The 14,246-nt window shown below is 37.4% G+C and overlaps 1 long non-coding RNA gene across 3 annotated transcripts in view; it reads right to left on the reverse strand.

Annotated features, from left to right (window-relative positions):
* LOC309844646 overlaps positions 1-14,246 on the reverse strand; it is an 80,202-nt gene that overhangs the window by 37,012 nt on the left and 28,944 nt on the right. The window lies entirely within an intron of this gene.

The following is a 14,246-nucleotide window of genomic DNA, read 5'->3' on the forward strand; positions in this document are numbered from 1 at the left end:
AGATTAGTAATTTGGGGCTGGGGTATACTCAGCTGGGCTTACTTGTGCTTTGTAGCCATTGAGGGTCAGCTGGGAGTTGATTGGTCCCAGAAAACCTCATTCACAAGGAGGCTCAGCAAAGATGGCAGAATGTCTGGGACAGCTGGACCCCTCTCTCCATGGGGTTCCCCATCCCCCAAAGACCTGGATGGGGCTTGTGTAGAAGGCACAGTGTTCCAGGTGTTCCAATGCTAGGGTGGAAGTAGCACAGTATCTTATAGTCCAGGACCAGAAGTGACAAAACATACTTTACCACATTTTTGTGTTCAAACAATCACAGAGTCAGCCCAGCTTCAAAGGGGAGGAGAAACAGATTCCACTTCTCACGGGAAGGACAACAGAGTCATGGAGGCATGGGAATAGCATGAAAGGAATTATTGTAGCCATCTTTTATAAAATGTTTCCCAGTTTATCATTTGACTTAGAACACCTTTTGAAAAATTAATATTTCCAGTATACATCACCCTGTATTTTGTGGTTTCTTACTTAGCTGTTACACTGAAAAACTCCTATTCCAAATCAAATAAACATTTACCTACATTTTCTTTCAATTATTTTAATTATTTTCGTTCAGGGTTCAGCAAACTTTTTTTCCCATAAAGGATCAGATGTTAATTATTTTAGTCTTTCTAAGCCATAGGGTGTCTGTAACAATTCTGCCTGGACAGCAGCCATTGGCATTATATAAACAAATGGGCATGGCCATGGACCAATAAAACCTTGCTTACAGATGGGCATGGCCATGGACCAATAAAACCTTGCTTACAGAATCAAGAGATGGGCTAGATTTGGACCTTGGGCTGTAATTTGTTCACATCTGCTTTAAGATATCTGGTTTAGTGTTTGTGGATATAGTGAGAAAAAAATATATATCTTTTCAAACAGTTGTCATAAAATAATTATTAAAATACAATCCTTTTCTTACTCTTTGTTACACCATATTTGTCATCTAGTCTTAGGATCAGTTTCCATGCTATACATGTAGTTCCACTAATCCCTCTATTCGTGCATTTATTTTTAAGTATCTAGAAAACCTTATCATCTTTAATTATGTTTGCCCTTAAACTACATTTTTGCCAAGAAAGTGAAATATGTCCTCATTATTCTTTCTTTTTAAATATACCTCTGCTTATCCTACAAAAATGTGAGTTTTTGCAGGTGAACTTTAGAATAATTTATTTTTTTTAATATTGTGACAATTTTTCTTTGGTATTCTCACCAGAGCAGCATTAAAATTTTATAGTAGTAAGGAAAAAATTCTTTACAGTATTAGGCCTTCTCCTTCAAAATCATGGCACTTCTCATTATTTAGTCCTTCTTTAATCTATGTTATGTTCAGAATCATAGTTTTCTTCTTAATTGGTCCACAAATTTCCTAGCTTCTTATTAGATATTTGTGGCAATATCTACATTTTACCTCGTCTTCTGGGTCACAGAGGAAGACTACATTTCCCAGCTTCCCTTGATGTAAGGTGGATGATGAGCCTGGATTCTGGTCAACGGAATGCGGATGGAAGTAATCTATATCGTCCATCCTCCTCCTGTGGTCTCTTGGATGGATACAGAAGATGCCACGGAAAGCTCTAAGGCCCAGGAAGATGTCAAAACTACTAAACGGAAGAAATTTGGACCAGCTAAACTAGTATGAGGAAGCCTGACTACCCAAATCCATCTGCATTATGATGTGAAATATAAACTTTCAGCTGTCCAGCAACTGAAGTACCATTTTTTTGTGATAACTGTTATTCTTCTCTGATTTATACAATATTTTGCACTTTTATTCCCATTGCAAATGAGTCATTTTTAAATTTTTTTCGAATTGATTATCTTATACATAGGACAACTTTTGTATTTGTAAATCATTTAATCTTGCAAGTTTACTAATTTCTCTGATTGTATTGTTTTTCCACTTGATACTCTTTTGATTGCCAGTTGGATGTGAGCCAAATAATGTTATTTAACTCTTCGTTTTGGAGTAACTGTAACTCAAATTTCTATTTCTTAATTTATTGAATTCCAGAAACTCTGCATTAATTATAAAAGAATCAGGGAGATAAAGATCATTTGACTTAACCTTGACTTTACTGAAAATGTCAAAATGTTTGCCACTATTAAAAATATTTCTTTAGGGCGCCTGGGTGGCACAGTGGGTTAAGCCACTGCCTTCGGCTCGGGTCATTATCTCAGGGTCCTGGGATTGAGTCCTGTGTCGCGCTCTCTGCTCAGTGGGGAGCCTGCTTCTCTCTCTCTCTCTCTCTCTCTCTCTCTCTGCCTGCCTCCCCATCTGCTTGTGATATCTCTCTGTCAAATAAATAAATAAAATCCTAAAAAAAAAATATTTCTTTAGGGGCGCCTGGGTGGCTCAGTTGGTTAAGTTTCTGACTCTTGATTTTGGCTCAGGTTTGAGATCAAGCCTCCACACCCAGCATGGAGCCTACTTAAGATTCTCTCTCTCTCTCTCTCCCACTCCTTCTGCCCCTCCCACCACATGCATTCTCTCTCTCAAAAAAATAAATTAATTAATAAAGTTAAAAAATATTCTTTTATAAAAGATATGTAGTCTTTACCATGATATTTTTCTACTTATTTTTTTCAAGAATGAGTACTGAATATGAAAAATTTATATATACTGTTCTCTTCTGGCCTCTGTAATAAAGTATATTCATTAGTTTTCTAATGTTAAACCATTTTCCTATTCCCTAGTTGGTCATGGAAATTCAATTTTTGGAAAACAGTGTTGTCTTCAACTTACTGGTAAAGGAATTTATTTATCTACATTTAAGGAATTTAAGTATCTATATATTTCAGTTAAAAGTTGTAGTATCTGTTTTGGATTGCATATATTAGGTTTTACTATCAATAATATATTTTTTAATTTATTTTTTATTTTCAGCATAACAGTATTCATTATTTTTGCACCACACCCAGTGCTCCATGCAATCCATGCCCTCTATAATACCCACCACCTGGTACCCCAACCTCCCACCCCCCACCCCTTCAAAACCCTCACATTGTTTTTCACAGTCCATAGTCTCTCATGGCTCATCTCCCCTTCCAATTTCCCCCAACTCCCTTCTCCTATCTCCCCATGTCCTCCATGCTATTTGTTATGCTCTACAAATAAGTGAAACCATATGATAATTGACTCTCTCTGCTTGACTTATTTCACTCAGCATAATCTCTTCCAGTCCCGTCCATGTTGCTACAAAAGTTGGGTATTCATCCTTTCTGATGGAGGCATAATACTCCATTGTGTATATGGACCACATCTTCCTTATCCATTCTTCCGTTGAAGGGCATCTTGGTTCTTTCCACAGTTTGGCGACCATGGCCATTGCTGCTATAAACATTGGGGTACAGAAGGTCCTTCTTTTCACTACATCTGTATCTTTGGGGTAAATACCCAGTAATGCAAATAAAAGGTATCCAAATTGGTAATGAAGAAGTCAAACTCTCTCTCTTTGCAGATGACATGATTCTTTATATGGAAAACCCAAAAGGCTCCACCCCCAAACTACTAGAACTCATACAACAATTCAGCAACGTGGCAGGATGCAAAGTCAATGTACAGAAATCAGTGGCTTTCTTATACACTAATAATGAAAATACAGAAAGGGAAATTAGAGAATCGATTCCATTTACTATAGCACCAAGAACCATAAGATACCTGGGAATAAACCTTACCAAAGAGGTAAAGGATCTGTACTCGAGGAACTACAGAACACTCATGAAAGAAATTGAAGAAGACACAAAAAGATGGAAGACCATTCCATGCTCTTGGATCGGAAGAATAAACATTGTTAAAATGTCTATACTGCCTAGAGCAATCTATACTTTTAATGCTATTCTGATCAAAATTCCACTGGTATTCTTCAAAGACCTGGAGTAAATAATCCAAAAATTTGTATGGAATCAGAAGAGACCCCAAATCGCTAAGGAAATGTTGAAAAACAAAAATAAAACTGGGGGCATCATGTTACCTGATTTCAAGCTTTACTACAAAGCTGTGATCACCAAGACAGCATGGTACTGGCATAAAAACAGACACATAGACCAGTGGAACAGAGTAGAGAGCACAGATATGGACCCTCAATTCTATGGTCAAATAATCTTTGACAAAACAGGAAAAAATATACAGTGAAAAAAAGTCTCTTCAATAAATGGTGTTGGGAAAACTGGGCAGCTATATGTAGAAGAATGAAACTCGACCATTCTCTTACACCGTACACAAAGATAAACTCAAAATGGATAAAAGACCTCAATGTGAGACAGGAATCCATCAGAATCCTAGAGGAGAACATAGGCAGTAATCTCTTCGATATCAGCCACAGCTACTTCTTTCAAGATATGTCTCCAAAGGCAAAGGAAACAAAAGCAAAGATGAACTTTTGGGACTTCATCAAAATCAAAAGCTTCTGCACAGCAAAGGAAAACAGTCAAGAAAACAAAGAGGCAACCCAAGGAATGGGAGAAGATATTTGCAAATGACAGTACAGACAAAAGGTTGATATCCAGGATCTATAACGAACTCCTCAAACTCAACACACACAAAACAGACAATCATATCAAAAAATGGGCAGAAGATATGGACAGACACTTCTCCAATGAAGACATACAAATGGCTATCAGACACATGAAAAAATTTCATCATCACTAGCCATCAGGGAGATTCAAATTAAAACTACATTGAGAGGGACACCTGGGTGGCTCAGTTGGTTAAGCAGCTGCCTTCGGCTCAGGTCATGATCCCAGCGTGCTGGGATCGAGTCCCACATCAGGCTCCTTGCTCGGCAGGGAGCCTGCTTCTCCCTCTGCCTCTGCCTCTGCCTGTCATTCTGTCTGCCTGTGCTCACTCTCTCCCCCTTTCTCTCTCTGATAAATAAATAAAATCTTTAAAAAAAAAAAAAAAAACTACATTGAGATATCACCTTACACCAGTTAGAATGGCCAAAATTAGCAAGACAGGAAACAACATGTGTTGGAGAGGATGTGGAGAAAGGGGAACCCTCTTACACTGTTGGTGGGAATGCAAGTTGGTGCAGCCTCTTTGGAGTACAGTGTGGAGATTCCTCAAGAAATTAAAAATAGAACTTCCCTATGACCCTGCCATTGCACTACTGGGCAATAATATATTTTTAAAGATTTATTTATTTATTTTTAGAGAGAGAAAGAGAGAGCATGCAGTGGGGAGAGGGGCAGAGAGAGAGAGAGACTCTCAAGCTGACTCCATGCTGATTGCAAGCCCCACAAAGGGCTCAATCTCAAAACCCTGAGATCACAACCTGAGCCAAAACCAAGAGTTCAATCATTAACCAGCTGTACCACCCAGGCACCCCTACTGTTAATATTATTTTGAATTTCATTGAATTCTGGAGTTTTTCATCAATAATCTAGTTTGGAGTCAAACTTGTTGCCTTCTTGTGCCCAGGGATGGTGAATAGTTAGATATTATAGAGTAACATAAATAAAGTTTAATAGGCACTTCCCCTTTCTGCATAAAAATCTGACCCTCAGTCAAATTTCTAGATCTGATCTCCTGGAGACATGATAAACGCAGAATATCAACTCAATTGCTGATAACACCATTTATGGTAAAACTTGGTTGTAAAAATGCATCTGGACTAGGAGAATTATATATACCTAGAAAATCATATAGTGCTTCTGAGTGTAATAACTCTTATAAATTTGTATCTCCCTCACAGGTACCCTAGAAGCATACCCTTGCAAATATAAGATTGTGGCTCCTGTGCAACATCAAAGTTTCAAGCTAGGGACTTCTCACTTTAACCAATAAATGTCTCATCCCTTTGAACCTAAAAACAAAAATATATTTGCCAGGTGACTCTGTGGACTACTGCCAGGGATACCCCAGAAGAGAAATACCTGCTTCCACACTGACGGCATGCTGTGCTTCTTGCCCTATCTCTTCCTTGGTGATTACCTTGCCAAGAGTGGCCTGTAGTAATCTTCTGAGTCTGAATGTTTAATTCAGCTTCAGAAGAAGATCTTTGGTGGGTGTTGAAATACCATCCTGAGCACATGCTCTTTTTCACCAGGATCTTCATGTAGCTCAGTATTGCAGTCATTAACAGGCTATGTTGGTGACTCCAGTTTTGCAAGCACAACACTTACATGCCTTAGAGCACAGGACTTTTTGCTGCCTCCTTCCACACTGTCAATATGTGGGTGGGGGTGTGATCTTTGTATTGCCTGATGGTCATTTCAATTCACTTTTCTGCTTCTTGTACATAGGGTTTTCGTGTACTCCTGTCTCGAATACTTGTAGCTGTCTTAAAAAATGCCCTTCATGCCACACTGACAGAGGTTAACCATTGTTATTATAAAGTATTTGATAAGGTCAATGTCTGAATCACACGTGGTGTTATTTTTACTGTCTATCATTACTCCTGGTCATCACTCATCTGATCTTTTTTCCAGACATGCCAGGCAATTTTGTTTGAATGTCTGAGTGTTCAGTCTAAATAACTGTATTTTTTCATTTTCAGAAATTCTATTTACTATTTTTCAAATCTTTTTTGATGTCTTTTTATTTGACCATAAAGTCTATGTTCCTTCTTTTACAATTATTTAAAAATAACCTGTATTTAAAATAAAATAGTATTATACCTACTTGGCTCATTCAGATTTTTTTTAGCCTTCTTGAAGTACCATATTTTGGATTGTTTATTAGTGGTCTTATACAATAGATTATTTCCTGTGTGGTTTATTTTGACATACAAAGTTATGTTATGGAAATAAATAACTTTCAAATTTAAATGTTTTAAAAGCTCATATCCACTGAGCTGCTGGTTCAAATTACTCTTCAAGGCAGTGTCCTCCTTATGACACTCAGGGCTATAAGGCTCAGAATTACATGTTCATTATCGTGATATGCTTCCACAATTTATCACCATGGCAGAACAAGAAAATTACAAAGAATAGTACTCAAACTCTTAAGTGCTTCCAGCAAGAAATGGCCATGTAATTTCCAGTCACATTCCATTGGCCAAAGCAAGTAATATGACATTCGAAGGGAAGGGGAAATGCATTAATACTGAGTTACCTAAATGAAAAAAAAAAAAAAAAAAAAAAACCAGAAATGTTGGTGAATGACCTTAAGAACTACAATCCATGACATCTAATTTCTTACTGTGAGCTCAGTTTGTTTGGAAGCTGTTTTTTCTGTGGGTACTCTGTGCCTTATATATATATTTTTTTCTGTGCCTTATATATTAAGGTGTCCTTACAGAGATTTGTATTAATTTCTGCCTGATGTTCTAACAATTTTATATCTATAATCAGTTTTCTGTGAATTTTCCAGCTTTGGTTATCTCTACTTGCAAATTATTGGCTCCACACTCATTGGTTGCTCAGATTTAGAGTTTCAATATTTCACTGGATGGTTTGCCTAGAAATTTTGGACCCATTACATGAAAGACATAGCAATCAAGGCTCCCATTTTTTACCTTTTCTATTCCTGTTCGTATCCAAACCCCAGCTTCTAGCATTTAAAACTTACATCCTCTGTGATGTCTTCATAAACAATGTACTGTGGAGAGCCATGCAATAGAAACTAGGAGTCACGTACTAGGCGAGGCTTGAGGAGAAGGGCAGACCTATGGTATGTGGGAGCGCTCAAGGGTAACGCACAATCTGTACTAAAGTATTGGGACTAGTATAAGATTAACCAGGGATCACGGGAAAGACACAGGAGTAAGTGAACAATAGAGTTCCGGGAGCTCACGCCATTAGGCACGAGCACCCTGCATGCTCCGGACTGAAGTCATCTGTATCCCTTCTGATTGGGTGTTATACTAGTCGTGTTATGTGGTGATTGGTTGCTTTATATCCGCTGTGTTCTATAATTTGGGGCTATAATCGTTGTACGGGGTCCCGGGGCTGAAGATTGTGAATAAAGAAGTTTGCCACTCACCTCGTCTGCGGGTCGTTCTTGCGGGCCGAGAGCGACAATGTACCATCAATTTTTGCACTTCAAATGTTTTAAATGAATGTCCTCTTTTTATGTCACTTGATATTTCCTAGTAGTGCATTCAAAAACTTATTAAAATTTATTCTGCATTTATATTTTGTCTATATTATTCAATCTGCCAAGTTGCCAAAACACAACTGCAGTGCTGCATATTTGTTTAATTGCCAATCTCCCCCACCATACTGTAAAATTATCTCAAAGATAGGACTCGTGTCAATTTATGGGCTCCATCCTCCTCTTGTTCCCCAGGACTCAATAAATGTTTGACAACTGAGAAATAAATAACTATTACCACTTTAAGGTAATAGATAGTGTTAATGAAAGCAGTCATCCATTCTTTCTGTTCCTGTACATGTATGCCCTTTAGCCTATCAACAGATGGAAACTGTTTTCCTTCCCATGAATCTGGGCTGGTCCTGTGACTTGTCTTGTCCAGTGGAAATCAATGGAAATGATGTTCTCGGACTTCCAATTCTAAGCCTTAAAAGAGTCACAACTTCTCTCCTATCTTGGAGCTCAGCCACCTGGAGGCTAGGAAGTCCAGACTAAAGTACTAAAGGAGATCACATGATGAAAAGCCCTGTAGAATGAGATGTCACCTCACATATTCCAGCCTCCACCATGCTTTCAGCTGAAGGAATATGCCAAAAGACCTTAAACAAGATCATATTTGCACAATTGAGCCTTGGTCAAACCATGAAATTGACAAAAAATAAATTGTTGCTGTTTAGACCACCAAATTTGGGGATGGTTTATTACATAACAATAAATAATTGAGATAGTTAGCTAATAACCAGTTAACTAAATATGCTACTGTTGGGCATTTACTTATTTATTTATTTTTAAAGATTTTATTTCTTTATTTGACAGACAGAGATCACAAGTAGGCAGAGAGGCAGGCAGAAAGAGAGAGGGGGAAGCAGGCTCCCCACGGAGTAGAGAGCCTGATGTGGGGCTCAATCCTAGGGCCCCAGGATCATGACCTGAGCCAAGGGCAGAGGCCCCAACCCACTAAGCCACCCAGGCGCCCGGACATTTATTTTAAAATTACAATTTTTAAGCGAAAGATGCTAGAAAGTAAATTATTGGCTTTAAAGTGACATGACTAAAGGAAAATAATCTTAATTTAATCAAGCAATTTTGAAAATTTTAAAAACTGTTTCTAAAACTCAGATACATAGATATCTGGAGACAGGTCTCTTCTTGGGCTAAAAGGAGAGCAGTTAATTAATTTGATTTTGCAAACTGGTCTCTGAAAGGATTTGCTGAATTTGAGTTAGTTTTAATGTTTGTATACCTCTTAGTTTTAGACAGTGGAATTTTTTAAGAAATAGAGAAATATAACCCATAGATTTCTGGCTCAGGAATCTCACCAAAGATTTTCTCACGTTCAAATGATTTCAGTTCTTTAGTGAAATCTAGCATTTAAAAATAAAACAAATGATGACACCACAGGACTGATGCCAAACAAAGGCTTCAGCCACGATCACCATGAAGATTGTAACTTTTCATGCTTTTGACATTTCATAAGTTCTGATTGTACGTTTTTAGGGAAATGAAACAAATTCTAAATTGTTAACCTCTTTTATTACAAATGTGAAATAACACATTTCATATTATAGCATAGTAATTTTTATATTATGAATGTCCAGCTCAGGGCAATAAAGCCATTCCCCTGCATTTCAGCAGAAATGTCCAGAAGATGTCAGGTTTTTGGATGAGAACAACTTGGCAGGGACTCGTGCAAAATATAAAGTGTGTTTCAGCTTTATTCTTGGTGACTGCTGTATTTTGTCAAAGTTTCTTGAAAGAAGGAAGAAAGGAAGACAGACAGAAAGGCAGAAAGAAAGAGAAAGAAAAAGTCAGAAAGAAAGAAAGAAAGAAAGAAAGAAAGAAAGAAAGAAAGAAAGAAAGAAAGAAAGAAAGAAAGAAACTGCAGCTTTCTCTAACCTTAACATTTTTTATTTGATCTTGTAGAAATAGAATACATTTATCATCCATATCATTTATGTTGATGATTGCTTAAGCATGAAATAAGAGAAAAGAGGAGAAAATAGGGCTGCTACTCACTGTTAAGCACATGTTAATGATATCCCTACCTTCTGTATGAACTCTGAACAGAACTTTTAATCTTAATATAGCTCTTCCAACATAGTTCTTCTGCCATTATTCTTTCACTAAATCCTCACCTAGGTAATTGTATCCTATTGATGAAAGAAACCTAATGATACTCAATTTCCCTTTTATCTAGTAAAAGCCACATCAAGTGAATCTGGTTATTAAGTAAATAGCAAATAAATTGAATGCTGTAATAAATGTCTTCATCTACATACACTACAGACAGGAAAGAATGAAACTGTAAATACAGATTTTAAATGAGTTTAAGATAAATATAAAAATACTGTATCTTGAGACATTATGTATGTGAAATTCAGATGGCTCTTAGGTGACAGGTTTCAAAGTATGTACAATTTTCATTACTACAAAAAACTTTAGCTCAACAGAACACTGAAAACAGAACACTGACACTTTTCTGCTAGTTTGAATAGTAGCAATGTGAGCTATATCCACATTATACAAAATAATGAGGACAATGAAATAGCATATAAATTTTCCTGCCTTTATCTATGTAGTGTCATAAAAGGCTTCTCCTTTTCTCTTTGACTTCATAACATTGCAGTTCCCCAGAACTCTATCACTGCATTTTTTTCTTCTCTGGCTATGCACAACAAAATTTCTATCTTCACTTCATTATTTATATTCAAGAATCTGGCAACTATACAATGACACACACACACATACACACACACTAGTTCTTGAAGCTCAAACTCAATTAAATAATTTCCACTTACAACCAAATCACGAAATATATTTCCCTTTAAAAGCATACAACCTACAGGAGGAGGCAAAGAGCTATGTGGCTTTTTTTCTAGAACTGTTTGTTCTGTTCCCCCCAAAGGCAATGATCTGTGCACACTGGCTAAATTCTCCCCAGGTGGTTGGTTCCCGGTGTGGGCCAAGAAGTGGTAGCCTCTGTCTGATAGGGAGCCTCATTCTAACCGCCCCCACTTCCTCCTACCAGGTCAGATCTCCTTCTCTGCCCCCAACTCAACTCCCCGAGGACTCATCTACTACTTTCCAAAGTCCAAATGAAGATGTATGGTTATTTCCTTCTTACTCTACATCCCTACATTCTTTCTGGTTCTGTTTTTACATCATAACTCCATGCCTGCCTTTCCTCAAGATTTACATTTTGTTCTCAAAAGCCTGTTCGTGTGTGTGTGTGTGTGTGTGTGTGTGTATGTGTATTATATATAGTATATACATATATATTCACAAAAAGTCCATTTTAAAATATATATATAATATATATTACATATATATAATATATATTTTTTGTGAATATATATATATTCACAAAAAATCCATTTTAAAAAATATATAATATATATTATATATATGTATGTGTATATATATATAAAAAGTATATATACATATACTTTTTAAATCCTGAACTTTAGAGTTTGTGTATCTCTTTTTATTCCCACCATACTAATTCCTTCTAGAGGCAATGTATTACCTCTAACTGACTACAGGAAAAGTAATTCTGAAATGATCAGGTATAAAAAACATAGTGGTGAATATTTCTAGATGTTATCTTTTATAACACTTCCCCTGAAGCAATGTATTAAATCCAGGAAACCTGGAGGATTAAAATACTTGTTAATCCTTTAAAAAAATATCTAGTGGACCGGTAGTCTCAGCCCTCCAAAATCCAGTGCATCTTAGACAAACCATAAGAGACTCAATCTCATGAAACAAACTGAGGGTTGCTGGAGGGTAGGGAGGTAAGTATAGGGTGACTGAGTTATAGACATTGGGGAGGGTATGTGCTATGGTGAGTGCTGTGAAATGTGTAAGCCTGAAGATTTACAGACCTGTACCCCTGGGGCAAATAATATATTACATGTTAATAAAAAAAATTTGAAAATCAAAAAAAAAAAAGTTCATCTTCAATACAACGTTTTCAATGAAATATTTCTTACCCCCATATATAAAAGTAACCATAAATGTTTCATTATAAATATTGTCTCCACTGTAAGAATCAATGGGCTCTGGATAAGTCTGTCTTCTTCTCCATCCTCCACCCTTGTTCCTCAGAGTAGCACGAATGTATATTAGAAAACCTGTGAGAAGTGCAAAATCCCAATCCTCATTCCTCATTTCCTGAATCAGAATCTGCATTTTAACAAGATCCTCAGGTGATTCGTCTTCACATAAGTTTGAGAAAAGCTCTGCTCTGTAGCACCATTACAAACATGAGCCAAGGGTCTCTAAACTCCTCCCCCCCACCACTCCTTCTGCCAATCCCCCAAGTCTAGAATTGTTTTGCTGCCACTCTCTAAAAAAATAAGTGCAAAAATCATTATGCCCTTTATCCCTACTTACTTGGGAGACTAAAATTCCCCAACCATCCCTTGAAAACTACTGCCTAATTCCTGTGAGGTTCTATATTTTCCTTTTTCTGAGCCTATCTGTCACCCTTCTTTAACTCTGAAATTGTCATTCTGGCATCTGGAATGCATGGTCAATTACCAGAAAATTCCCAATGTTTTCCAATCTTTGAATATTTCCTTCACCCTTATGCTGTTTCAGCACTGCTTAACCTGTAGCCCTGATGAGGAGAATCTTTCCTTTCCCATCTCACTTGTAACACCGGGGCTGGAGACAGGATAGGTATCCTCCTTGCTCCTGGGTGCAGTTCCAAGACCAACCCTTCATGTTCTCTAAACTCCACTCTTCAGCTTTCAACCTCCCAGCATCAATCAGTACCACCCACTGCCTTCCTTACCAGTGTCATCTACAAACTCTTGAGTCAGTCCTCCCTCCCGTCTCATTCCTGGGAGACTTTAGTTCCTGGTTTGCTGTCACTCCTCCATCTCTATTCCTATTATAATTCTTGGTGATCTTAGTATCCACAAAGGTAATCTTCCCAATACATTTACTTTCCATTTTCTTGACTTCCTTACCTCCAAGGATCTGGATTTTCACTCTATCTTAGTTATGATTCCCAGGGTTCTTCCAGTGTTATAACTAGTCATCACCACCAGTAACTACAACACCTCCATAATTTGAATTCCAGAATTCTACTTTCAACCACAAACTCCTATCTTCTAATTCACTCCCTGTAGTACTTCAGTTTCAATAAACCTTCAACCCACCGAAACCCATAATCCATTGTCACCCACCTCTTGTCTTCTAATGCTTACTCAGTTTAAATACCATGGTACATCATAGTATCATTCTCTGACATATATCCTCAACACACTTAACTATTGTTTTCCTTCATTACTTCATTTGGAAAAATTTCAATTCTATGCCCATATACTCTCCTTTTAATAGCAAGGATGAGCCATTCCACTGCTTGGGCAGTAGATCCCATCTCTTCTCACTCCTGCAATATAAATTTTTCCTTTCTCTTTTGGACCATTGCTATCACCATAAAAGCATATTGTTATTTCTCTCATCATAAAAGGAAACTTTTTTTTGGCCCCACTACCCCTCTCAACTGTCACCTTTACAGAAACCTCAAAAGAGTTGTCTGAGGTTCCTTGCTCATATCCTTAGCCTTTCACTGTCTTTAGAATCCACTCCAGTGAGGACTTTTTCCCAAAAAACTACTCTCATCAAGGTCACAAATACCCTCCACATTGCTAAGTAGTCCCTTTCCATATAAGCTCTACCTATCAACAAAAATACTCTTTATATTGTTAAATCTCAATCCTCATCTTACATAACCTCTCAGCAACATTTGACTCCATTGGTCCCTTACTCCTTGAAGCATACCATACTTGGTTTCCACAGCACCACAATCCCTAGGTTTCTTCCTATCTCACTGGTTTCTCCTTTTCTGTCTTCTTAATGTTGCACTTCCCCAGGACACTAACACTGGATTTCTTTTTTTCTCTTGCAACACTTCCTGCTTCGATGGTCTAGTCTCATCTTAAGGATTAAAACACATCCTGATGATTTTCAAATTTGCATGCCTAGTCTGGGCATCTCCTGGAAACACCAGACTGTCTGGTGTTTATCTCCATTTGACTATTTAATAGGCTTCTCAAACTAACATGTCCAAAACCAAGTTGCTGATTATTCTCTAAAATTCACCCCTATCCCAGTCATCCTCCATTTCATTAACTGCAAGCTCACCAGTACT

This window comes from Mustela nivalis, assembly GCF_964662115.1.
Source record: "Mustela nivalis genome assembly, chromosome: 12".
In the NCBI taxonomy this organism is placed as follows: domain Eukaryota; kingdom Metazoa; phylum Chordata; class Mammalia; order Carnivora; family Mustelidae; genus Mustela; species Mustela nivalis.